The sequence below is a fragment of the Rhinolophus ferrumequinum genome, chromosome 13, assembly GCF_004115265.2.
Source record: "Rhinolophus ferrumequinum isolate MPI-CBG mRhiFer1 chromosome 13, mRhiFer1_v1.p, whole genome shotgun sequence".
Lineage (NCBI taxonomy): Eukaryota > Metazoa > Chordata > Mammalia > Chiroptera > Rhinolophidae > Rhinolophus > Rhinolophus ferrumequinum.
This window is the reverse complement of record NC_046296.1, coordinates 33091314-33103766: the sequence shown is the minus strand read 5'-3', so window position 1 is coordinate 33103766 and position 12453 is coordinate 33091314. Positions and strand designations below refer to the sequence as shown.

General features: G+C 42.4%; 1 protein-coding gene across 2 annotated transcripts in view; it reads left to right on the top strand.

The window, feature by feature from the left end:
- The first annotated feature begins 604 nt into the window (after positions 1 to 604).
- Positions 605 to 12453, top strand: part of SPTBN1 (spectrin beta, non-erythrocytic 1) — a 181897-nt gene continuing 170048 nt past the window's right edge. Inside the window, exon 1 of one of the 2 annotated variants that reach the window (XM_033124640.1) lies at positions 605 to 803. The gene's annotated coding sequence lies outside the window, so the exon portion shown is untranslated. Of the gene's footprint in view, positions 804 to 1520; positions 1541 to 12453 lie in introns of those variants that run through there. The other variant, XM_033124642.1, reaches the window with a different exon arrangement.

The window sequence follows — 12453 nt, the reverse complement described above, 5'->3', positions numbered from 1 at the left end:
CTGAAACCAAACCAACCAAACGACGTTCTAAAACCTCCCTCAACCCTCTCCGTAGCGTTCCAAACGCAACGTCGCGGGTGAAAAGCGGCTGCACAAGTCACGTAGATAATTAGGCTGCCCCTTTCCATGGCGATAATCGAATTAGCCTCAAATTAAACGTGAAATTGGCCCTCGCCAGCTGTGGGGACAAAGTCCCTATTGTCCCTTTGCCTGGGTAGTGGCAGCGGCGATGCCCACTGTGACCAGGCTCTCCCTGGCCAGTCTCGGCTACAAGGAACGAGGTCGGCGCTGGGCCCCGGCAGAGCTTCAGCTGGGGAGAGCGTGAACGCGCCCGAGGTTCGGCTCGCGCGTGGAGCAGGCGCCGGATGGGCGGCTGCGGGGCTCCGGACAGGCACTGAGGGCCCGGGAGAGGGAGGAACCGAGGAAGGAAGGAGGGTGTGCGGGAGAGAGCTGTGCGCGCGCGTGTGCACGCTCCCGGCGCCGGCGCGCTCCCTCTCCCCGCCCCTCGCCCCCTCCTTGCCTGCTCCCTCCCCTCCTTCCCCCGCCCCGCGCTCCAGCCCAGCCCCCGGAATCAGTGCAGCTGTTACCGTGCAGGCTGCGGATTCCTCCAGTCCCTCCCTCGGCCGCCTCTCCACCCGGAGCGAGCGCGCAGCCCCGCGCAGCAGCGCCCACCGGTCCCGTCCTGTGAGCCCCGGCCCCAGCCGCAGACAGCCCCGCGGAGTCGCCTCCCGGCCCACCCGCCCGGCCGCCGAGGAGCGGGAGGAGGACGGGACCCCGACGCCCCCACCCCTTATCCGCGGGAGGTAGGTGAGGGGCCTGAGGCTGGAACATGCCAACTCACTGGGGCTGCCACCCGGACGGGCTCCTGGGCGGCAGGCGGGCGGGAGGAGGGGCGCGGGCCCAGTCCGGCGGACGCCGCTGCCCGGCTCCCCACGGAGCGGCGTGGGGGCGGGGAGGCTGCAGAGCCAGGGCGGGGGCGGCACCAGGAGCCTGGGTCTCCAGTGCTTATTAGTGCTCGAGTTTTGCGGGGCAGGGACGGCAGGCCCCGCAGTGAAGCGGCCGCAGTGAGGCGGCCGCAGATCCTCGGTGCGCACCGCGGCCGCCCAGCCCCATCCCCGGCGCAGTGGCGCCTATTTCTCCTCCCTATCTTCGCCGCCGTGTCCCTTCATCTGGGCGCAGCGGCCTCTGGCGCGGGGGTGGGTGCACAGTGGGCAGCAGCGAGGGTATATTTTCGGGTGCCCTCCTGCTAGTCAGGCTGGTGGGGGAGCCGGGGCGGCATTGACAGGGCCCGGCTCTGCGCTTAACGGTACGGAAGATGCGGCCAGGCGTGGTCCCGGCTGCGCCGCGCTGCAGCTGAGCGGGAGGCGGCGGCCCGGTGCCCCCTCCCACCCATCCTAGTGTCCGCTCGCGGATCCGCGCCCGCTCCCCCCCCCCCGCCCTCCTGCTGTACCCACTCTCCCAGGGCTGGGCGTGAGCCGCCTGCGGGCGCGGAGCCGCCGCTGCGCCCGCCCTTCAGCTCCTGCCACCCTTTCTTCAACAGGTTTGTACCAGCGCGGAGACCCTCCCGGCCTGCCTTTGGGGTGGTGGGTTGGAAGCCCCTCTCCTTATCACCCCTTACACCACGCCCGCGGCCCTCTTTTTGAGGGGAGCCTTCCCTTTGTTTTTGTGATAGGAAAGATGCCAAATGCTATCAGATGGGGTGGGGAAGTGTTGCAGGGATCGGTACACAAACCGTGTCCATTATTTTTCCAATCAAAAGCCAGGCCACATAGTAAGTGAGGAGAAGGCAAGTGTAGGGCGCTGCCGAGGAGGAGAAAATGGATTCGGTGGGTTTGTTTGGGTGGGGATGTGCTTTTTTGGCAAGATGGATGGCTCACGGTGCCCTCGCCGTGATGCAGCACAATGCAGCAGTATCGCAGCCTCCCCGGGTTCTCGCTGGCGGGGCTTGGCACGGCCACTGGGCGCCTGCGGCCCCCACCCGGCCCCACCCAGGCCCGGGGTTGCCCTTGGCAGAGGCTGGGAACAGCATCTACCTTGTCTTGCTGTTTCAGCGGGATGTGGTGTCAGGAGGACCAGGTCACCTAGCTGTGAGGGTGGACTCTTCTTTTTGGGGTGACCCCCTCCCGCCCCGCCTTTTGGGCTGTATCCGATGAAGGGGCTTCCTGCGGCGCTAATGCGGGTAGAGGGAGCTGGCCTGCGGCTGCGGATCGGAATCTGATCTCGGACTAAGGGACCTGAGCTGTAGGGAGGGGCTGCAGGGAGGACGCGCGGCCCAGCGGTGTGCGGAGGCGCTGGTGCAGTCAGCATTGGGAGTCGCAGCGGTTTTTTGTGGATCACTCATAATTTGTGACTACAACCCAATTATCCATCGATTTCTTCCTGTATGAAAAGTTTGTGTTTATTGGAGCATCGTAACTATTACATTGCAGTACCTCTGTCTTTGGTCAATAATAAGAATATGAATTTTTCCTAGAGAAAACTATTTTTTGAAATAAAACGGTTACTGTTTTAGTTCATGTCTCCCTGAGACATTTCTAAAAATACTCACATTGAATAGGTTTTTAAAAGGAACTTAATATATTTTTTGATGTGTAGTAAATGATTAACCTGTATTGGCATTGCTTTCATCGTTTGCGTTTTCTGTAAATCAAATTACACATTTGGATGCTTTATTAGGGATTATTAGATAAATGAGTGAATTGTTACTCAGATTTTTATCGATTTAGATAGCCAAGTTCGTTGTGACTAATGGGATTGTGATGGTAACTGACTTCATTTGTGTTTGTTTATATGTATTTTTATACATATTTTTTGCAGATGTCGTTGGGGAGGGAGTTGAGAAGTGCAGACCACCGAGGCCTGTGTGGCTGGTATCTGGTCAGAAGGAGACGGTTGCCAGTGTTCTCATCTGTTTAGTCTGGGCTAATACACAGGGAATTTCCCATCTAAATGCCACTTCTACAATTCATTTATTCATTGTGGGATGGCAAATGGAATACATTTCAAATGTCACCCAGATTCTTCTAAAATGTTTAAGGGAAAAAGGGAATTTCAGTATGCTAACTAACCGGAAGAGAAGGTCAGTATTTCAAAGCAAGGGTGTGTCTACTTTTATTTTTTAAATCTCTCATGAATTCAAGTTGGTGGCATTTGATTTCACGTGGCTCTGCAGAGTAGAACTGAATGCAGATTGTGTGGTTTATGTGCATTATTTTGAGTTTCTCTTAAAAGAAGGCCATTAAAAATACAGAACTTTTTGGATTTTGGCTTCATCGGTGTCTGCTTGTATAAAATCGTGTTGCATAAAGATGTTTGGGAGTATTGTTCCCATGATTATTCAGACATTTTGGATTTACTGTGTTGTAAGAAAATATCCTGTGTTGATGTCACAGGAGGTTTAGCTGTTCTGACTTACACACCAGGTGCAGAATTCTGTTAGGTTAAGTAAGCTCTTTGTAACTGTTCTCTCTGGACTGACCTAAACCTTCATCTGAAAGTAGGAGAAGTATTGGGGCACTGAAGAAACTGTGGTCACTAGGTCTTCTCTGTTGTGCAGGGTTTCTGAAGCGGTCTCTTGGGCGAGAATACCTAGTAACAAATGTCTGTGATGTTGCAGGAGCAAGTGAGAAGATCTCACTCTCTACTTGTGACACATCCTTAGCAGAGACTTGACATTGGCAGTTTCGTTGGAAGAGTTTGTTGGAGTAGTTATTTTGTCTTGCTACTACGTATATGAAAGTATGACTTTACATGTGGAAGTACTATTTTGAGATGGAAGGATTTTATTACTAGTAAACAAACATAGACATGATGAGTGGAAATTATTTGATGTGGTTTTTGTTGAAATATGCTTTTCATTTTAAGAGCATATTCTTAGAGAGAATTTTAAAGGCCAATATATATTTTTTACATGTGGTGATGTGATGCTCCTTTAATTACGTTGGGGATTGACCAACATCTGCATTATAATCAGGCTTTAATTAATGTCCTGTGGATTTCCTTGTGGTAGTCCTGGTTTTTTCCTGGGCGGCTATTGGGAATGTAAACCATTCTTCCCTAAGGAGAAGGCTAATACCATGGCTGGAAAAGTTACTTTTGTAGACCTGTGGAGGTGAGGAAAACATCTTAATGGATTTCTCTTGTAAGTTTTCAATCTTTGCTGTTTCTCAAAGCACCTTTTCTTTGCAAAAGACCTGGTTTAGTACTCTTGATTTTTCTGATAACAGTTGCCCTGTATCCAGGTTATGTAGTGTAGGAATAACATCAGTGTCTTTACCTTGGTGAGTAAAATTAAACTGTCCCAACTGGATACACCCAAACTTCTACTTTTAAACATCACTGAAGAAGGCATTTTCATAATGTGCCTTGCTGTCGTAATGAGGTTCATGGACAACGAACATCTGGATTTCCTGGGAGTTTGTTCTAACTCAGATTCTTAGAGGCCCCAACCCAGACCTGCCCAATCCTAATTTGCATTTTAACAAAACCCCTAAGTGATTTGTATGCACATTAAATTGAGAAACTGCTCTACTCCTTCAGCTAAGGGGCCTCCCTATCAGAAAGTTCCTTCTTGTGTCTTACTTTCTTATCTTTTGAACAAGTATCAACACATTTTTTTCCCCTTGTGTCACTAAGTGGTGTTCAAGAAAGGGATGCATTCTGTAAATTATTTAATACAGAAAAACTTCATGAAGTTCTTTAATATTTTGGTGGAATAGTCCTATTCATTATAGCTTATGCAGATTAATTAATTTTTTTCAGTTCTTTTCTAAAGTTAAAAATAACTAATTCCCCGGAGGTGGCCCAGTTAGCTCAGTTGGTTAGAGCGCGGTCCTCTTGACAACAAGGTTGTCAGTTCAGTCCCCACATGGGCCACTGTGAGCTGCACCCTCCACAACTGGGTTGAAACAACTACTTGACTTGGAGCTGATGGGTCCTGGAAAAACACACTTACATTTATAAATAAATAAATAAATAAATAAGCAAATAAATAATTCCCCTCTCCTTCCCCAAAAGGCGTTGGCTTTGAGACTGCAGAGCTGGAGTCCCAGAAACGCACCTTGTTCTGGTTATCAGGCATCTTTTGCTCCCTTGGTTCTCCTCTGGCATCTTGTTCTCTGTTATCAGCTGTTTCCCCTAGTATATTCAACATCCTGCTCTTCTGGTCTATTGTTAAAGTTTTTTTTTTTTAATCAAGTGATCTGTACATATAAAATAATGCCCATAAAAGATATGTCCCAGAATCACAAACCAGCAGACGTGAAGCCAGCCATTACCTAGTTCAGGAAGAAAAACCTTATCATCTGTTCAGAGTTCCCTGTGTGCCCCTCTGTCATCTGAAGCAACTGCTGTCCTGAATTTTGTGCTTCTCATTCCCTGCTCTTCTTTATGGGTTATCCTTTTTAGACTTCTTAGTTAATTTTGTATGTTTGTGAACTTTATGTAAGTGAAATTATGCTTTATGTATTTCTCTGTGACTTACACTTTTAGATTAACATTATATTCCTGAGATTCATTTTGTTGCTGCTGTTCATTCATTTTCACTGATGTATAGTATTCTACCATGACTTATTTATTCCTTCTGTCCATAGTGATTTAGTTTGATTCCAATTATTTGCTGCTATTTATTTGCTCCAAATAAAAGGGCTGCTATGAATGGTTCTTCTCTATGTAACTTAGTACATATATGGAGATAGACAACACACACACACACACACACACACACACACACACACACACAGAGTCTGTTTCTCTTTCTCTGGAATGAAATTTGCTGGATCATAGGATATGTGCATCATCAACCTGTCTAGATAATACCAGACTTATTCCAAAGGGATTATACAGATTATAGCCCCACTAGTAGTACTGTACATAAGTGTTACTGTTGTTCCACAACCTTGCCAGTACAAGATTTGAAAATGTCCAGGTGATATTTGTGAAGTGTTATCTCATGCTGCTTTTTATTTTCAATTTCCTTGATTATTGAGGTTAAGTACCTATATTATTGGCCATTTGGGTTCCTTCTTTGTGAAGTTCCTGTTCCGTCCGTTGTCTTTTATCTTTTAGATGTTTTTCCTTATTTATTTGTAGGAGTTATATATGTGGATTGCTTATTAATCCTTTGTAGATTACAAATGTCGCAAAAATTACCTCCCAGTTTGTGTGTGGTTTTTTTTTTTGTTATTGGTTTTTAAGAAACACTTTTGTGGTTTCTTTTGATGACTAGTCATTCATAATTTCAGTAGAGTCAGTCAGTTTTTGTCTTTTCAGGTTTATGAGGATGATTTTGTCATTGCAGAAAATTTTTCCTAAGTTTGGAAAGAGGATGGATTTTGAAGTCAAACAAATCTGGGCTCAGATCCTAAAGTTAGTGTTTACTAGTTATGTGGTCATAGCTAGGGTCTAGGCTTGGGCAAGTTCATTACTTTTGGAACCACAGTTTCCTCATGAGTAAAATCGAAATACTGCTACTTATACAGTTGTGAGACAGCAGTGTGCAGTGCTAGGCACATCGTGTTCAGCTGATAACAATTCCATTACTGTCTCTTCAGACTGCCTAAGCCATGTGAGCTACTGACCCCTTTTGAAATTCTTTACAAAAACTAACATTTTTATGTCTAAAGAGCTATTAAACAGCTTATTTTATTTTTTAAAAGGCTGCTTTACCAATAGAATTTATATATTGATTTTACATGTATGGAATATATGGAATTTATATATTTACATATTGATTAACATAGGCTATAAGACCACTTACTGGAGACTATTTGTCAGTTCAAGTTTCTTTTCCTGAAAGTTAGTATAATAGTTCTTTTTACAAGAAGCATTTATACTGTTTTCCCCTTTCTGCTACTCTTAAGATTACTTTGCAGTATCTTTTGTTTGTTTGTTGTGATTTAGTAAATAATGACTGGATACCTTCTCTTGCCAGGACATGAAGTTGGGTTAGGGTGATGACGGTGGGGGCTTGCTTCAAGTTGAGGAAGAATTAGTTCCTGAACCCAAGGACTATATACTCTACTATATAGATTATACATGAACACAGAAGACCTTTTACTGACTACCGGTGTGACTTCTGCAAGCCATTAACCCTTCTGGTCTCAGACCTAAATTTATTAAATGAAAAACTTAGATGAAATAATTATAGTGGAGGTTAAAACATGTTTGGTTGAGAAGAGAATCAGTTTGTCTTTAAACATGTTGTTTGAGGTTCCAGCAGAACCCTTGGTGGAGATGGTTTGAGACGTTGAAGTACAAGAGGCCAGGGCTAGTGTGGCTGATGGGAGGCTACTGGATGCAGGGGTCCTGACTTTAGGCCCTGGAGTTGCACAGCTGGGTCACTCTAGGCACTGGCTAAGTGACCTTGGGCAAACTGCATTGACTTCTCTGTGTGCCTCAGTCTCTTCATCTGTAAAATAGTGCTTATGACAGAACCTATCAAAAAGGATTATTAAAGCTAAGGGAGATAATCCGGTGTCCATCAGAGTATATTTTAATTACCATAAAATGTGGAATTTTTGCTTTGTCTAAATTTTATGCTTTCTTTCAATTAAGTAATTTGATTTTTTCAGAAAAGAGACGATCCAGTAAATAATACCAATCAGTCAGATAAATAATGCTGATTTCAGTCTATGTTAAAATTGTCCCTACTTGTTATGTCAAAATACAGTAATAGGAAAGGCAACCCTGATTAATATTTATTTTTAACAAACAAGAAAACGCTAAAACCTAGTAGGTGGGGAAAGGCTAGGAACAGGTAGTTTATAAAAGAAAAAATCAGGGAAGCCAGTAACTATATTAAATTGTCCAAACTCACCAGTAATATGAAACACAACACAATTAGATTATTTTCCCGCTTAATTGGTAGTAGATCATGCTCTGGGAGATGCCATGAGATGGGAGCTCTGCAGCACCTGTTGGGAGAATATTGGGATTAAATACAAACTTAGCTCGGTTAGGTTACATATATAAGATAAATCTTTAGTGTTTATACCTTTTGGACTGAAATTCCCACTTGTGGCTCTATAACCTAAAGAAAGAATTAAAAACAATGGCAATAGTTCTTCAACAAGGATTTTCTTAGCAATGATAATAGTGGAAAAGCAAAAGGGGCATAATCAGATAAATTATGGTACAGGCATAGGATGGAATTCAATGTGGTGCTTAAAATAATGGTTTGGCAGAATATTACTGAAATGGGAAAATGCTAACAATATAATATTCAGTGGAAATAATCTGCATAATAGGGTATAACTCCAGTTTTGTTACATTAAATAAAAGACTGGAAGGAAATACATTAAAATGTTAATAGTTTGCCGTGGATGGTGGGGTTGATGGGTGATTTCCTTTCTTGTACGAAAGGAAATTCCTATGACTTAATGTTTCTCATTTTGAGTTTTGAAATATTTCACACATAGGGATGAGCACAGTAAATAATACAATAGACTATCACGAGAAACATTTTTAATAATCAAAAAGCAATCAACACTTTATTTTAATATTAAAAATGAAAGAAAAACGCAAATCTGGCCAGTATTAGGTCATTGTTAAAGAATAGTTTGAAATTCCAAAGGATTGTCACATCTGTCCTTGTCTGAACTTATGTAAGAGCAGCGGGAAAATGAGTCACAGCATCTTAAGGGTGTAGGTCTGAGAGAGAAAGTACAGCATTCTGATGTAATGGGATGCTAACTTGTCTCTCGACACTCACCTAGGCCAGCTTAAAAAGTGGGGAAGGCCAGGACTCTTCAGTATTTCCAAACTTCTGACTTGCTGGGAGAGAGGAGTGGAAGGAATTCTGTGACATACTTGTTCTCACTTGTAGAAACCCAGACTGCTGCTGGAGGTAATTTTGTAACCATAAGGCCATCATGTTTCATTGGAATTGGTCAGAAATGTAGACAAAATTCCAAGTGAAAATTTTAAAATAAAAACGACCCCAGATTTAGATTACTTCTGATTAATGGTTTCTCAGCATTTGAGAATATTGTAGGCTAAACAAATTTTAATGATGTCCTTCCTTTTTTGTATGAAAGGAAATTATGTAATGTTATATATGATATTTATATGTACATATGTGATGCATATATCTATTCTACCTTATCTATATATCTCTATCATTCACATAGGTGAGAAAGAGAGATGTGTGTGATTAGTTTCCACCATGAGGAGGCAAAGGGCTATTTTAAGGCTTTTTAAGTGGGGAATATTATAGAGATAATATTTTGAAGGTGAATCCCAGGAATGAGTCACATCCTTAGCTGGTGGCAGAAATGTTTGGGAGAAAATACCATAAAACTTTCTGTTTTATGGTATTAGCACTTTGTAAAATTTAGCTTATAAAAATGAACTAATTTATTTCTAGGCATTTCGCATGTTTTCTGCCATGAACTTTAAATGGTTGATTGAAGAGGGTTTCAGGATGAAGTGTGCTTTGAGATATGAAAGTAGTATGTTACGTTCCAAGTCACTTTAAAATTGACCCTTGTTTATAGATGTCATCATTCTATTCTTAGGATACTCTAAACTGTATTTTTTTCCTAAAAATCACCTGAATGATTTTTAGAACTGTTTAACATCTCTGCTCTAGAATGTAGAGTTCCCTGCTTGTTCTGATTTTGAACCTAAAATTCTAAGCCATTAGTTAGGCAGTAAAATCTGTATTAGAACATAACTATAGATTTTTACCCAACAGATGAACTAGGGTGACATGTAGAATGACACATAAATATAATAGTATTTATTCTTTTAAATGTATATGTTCAGTGTTTAATTTGTGTCATTAAATATGTCTGTGGTTAGGACGTTCATTAGCCTAACAGAGGAGGTTATCTCGGGGTGATGGGGATTGTGGAAAAGTTCTAATTTCATTTCTTCATATTTTCCAAATTTGTGTAAATGCTTGCTAATGAATAGTCATGCTTTTTATCAAAAATATTCTAACATTTCCCATAATGCACCTCATTTTAGCGGGCTAAGAATGAAATAAAATGATTAATCAGATGAATAGACCTTCTGCTGTTCAAATTTTTTTCTACCATAACTTTCAGAAAAGCAGTGTTAACACTGCAGGTGTAGAGAACCCTAAAATTTTAAAAAAAGTTTTCCATGCCTCATTTAAATGTGCATTGTGTTAGGGCCTTGCCATTTCATTACTTCCGTGGAGTGTGAGAAAAGATGTAGGAGCCGGGCCCCAAGGGAGCCTCAGAAACATTTTCCAGGAGCTCAGAGTCTATGGCTGGCTGCTGCTTTTGGCTCTACATGATGTTCTTGTTCCCACCGAAGCCTCTTGGGTGGCTGTTTCAGGGATAGTTTTTGTCCTAGCATGTTTGCCTCAAGGACAAATCTAACCTGTCAAGAGATGCATATTTTTTTGGAATGTTCTTCACCAGCTGTACCATGTCTTTGGTGTAGGATAATTCATGTTCTTATCGCGGTTTAGGCTGCTGGAGGGGGGACCTTTTGCATCTTATTTATCTAAAGGGGAAGGAAAACCTAGATGTTTTCCCTAAAACAATGCTTATTTATTTTATTCTGTGATGTTTAAACATTTTCCATTGTATTTTTTAGCCGGTAGTGTAGGAGTGCTTTTATAGTGAGAACAATAGTCTTAAAAAAAAAAAAGAATATATTATTTTTTTACCTTTTTAGAATATTTGATAATCTGCTAATATATACACAGTGTATAGTTTTATTCTGAATGGTTTCTGAAGAATATATACTTTCACAAAGGTATACATTAGCATAAATCATCATAACATTAAAAAATTTTAATTTCTGAATAATGTTTTCTTTTTTATTACCAAAATAATAAATATTTATTGTAGATCATATGGAAAATAAAAATGAACACAAAGAAGAAAATTAAAATCACTAGGTGAATCCAGTAACCCTATTAACTTGCAGTTAACAATTTTGGTGTTTATCCTTTAAACCTTTTTTCCTCTACATCTTTGTTCATCTTACAAATAAAGGCCAATTCTCAAATCTTAGGTTGAAGATGTAAAGTTTTGACAGTCTAAATAATCACTTGATGTTTATCACTCTTCCAGTTTATACATGTATCATGGCAAAACAAAATCTTAACTACTGGTTGTATTTAAAGCTGTGGCACAAATACTGTCTATTGCCCTGAATTGTTTTTAGTGGTGGGGTGTTAAAGAAAAATAGTGAAGAAACAGAGAGTCCAAAATTTGCATATTATAAATATTTCTCTCCTTTGAAAAAAAGTTTTTACAGTGGAAAAATACCAGAATTTAAGTTCTCATTAGATAATGTGTGTTTTCTGTTTTGTTTTGAAAGGAATTCCCCATCAGAGTTGTCTTAATTCTCTTGAGAGACATCTCCATATGCTCGGACAACATCTGATTTTACTTTTGTCTTCAGATTTCAGAGAGTCTTTGAAACAGCTACCCCATAACATGTCGCAAATGGAATGGATATGGTTATTACAATCTTGGTTTTAAATGTAATAAATTTTAGTAGGCTGGGTTTGGTTATAACTGTTGAAAGCATACACCAGGGCTCAGCTTTCTTAGGGTCTTTGTATTAACTGACTTCTTTAAAATTCTGTCTTTGGATCTAGGGATCTGTTTCAAGGGGGAAAAAGCAATATACATATTTGATTATGCAAATCAGTTCTTTAAGCCCTGAGACATCAGATGGATGGAGGTGACTTGATGGCACTTCTTTGTTGTCTTAATTTTAGTATTTGCCTGCTTCCTGCAGAAGGTACTAAAGTGGTTTCTTCATGTGCTGAGGGGAAGAGGGAGTAGGAAGAGGGGAGAAATATCCTTTCTTTGGAAGAGAAAGAAAGCCCTTTCCAGCAATCTCCAGAGGGTACTTTGTGGTTGTTATTAGTCTTGTTTGGCGTGGTGGGCGCTGAGGAAACGTGGCAAATGATCTTCCCAGGTTGAAGGCCAGTGGTAGCTCCTTTCATAGTTTAGTGGGAAAATCTGAGCTGGGCTGGGTGATGGGTGGAGCAGTGTTGGGTAATGGAGCTCAGCTGCACTTCCTTTCTCCAAACAAGGGATTCTTCAGAAACTCCCAACCTCATGGGAATCATTCTCTTTGAGGGTGGCTAAAACCCATCAAGGGAAATGCTTGATGGGTAATGTGACTGGGCTGTTTGAAGCCTGGAGTAGGGCTCTCAGCTTAACCTCCAGGCAGCTGCAGAGGTTGGGCCAAGCCCTTGCGGAGGCATGGAGCTGAGACAGCGCCCAGACTGGTCCCCGGTGCCTCAGGTTAGGGGAGAGCAGGGGGCTGGAATGTGGCCTTATCCGGACCTCTGACTCGATGAGCACACCTGTCACTATTTTAGGAGGTGAGTGGTGGTCAGAAGTATCAGTCGGGTGACTTCTGAGAGGGGCCTGGTTCTTCTCACAGCAAGGTTGACAACTCTGTGCTGCCAGCTGTCCTTAAATACCCAGCTTATCTCCTGGGGTGGCGTCGAGG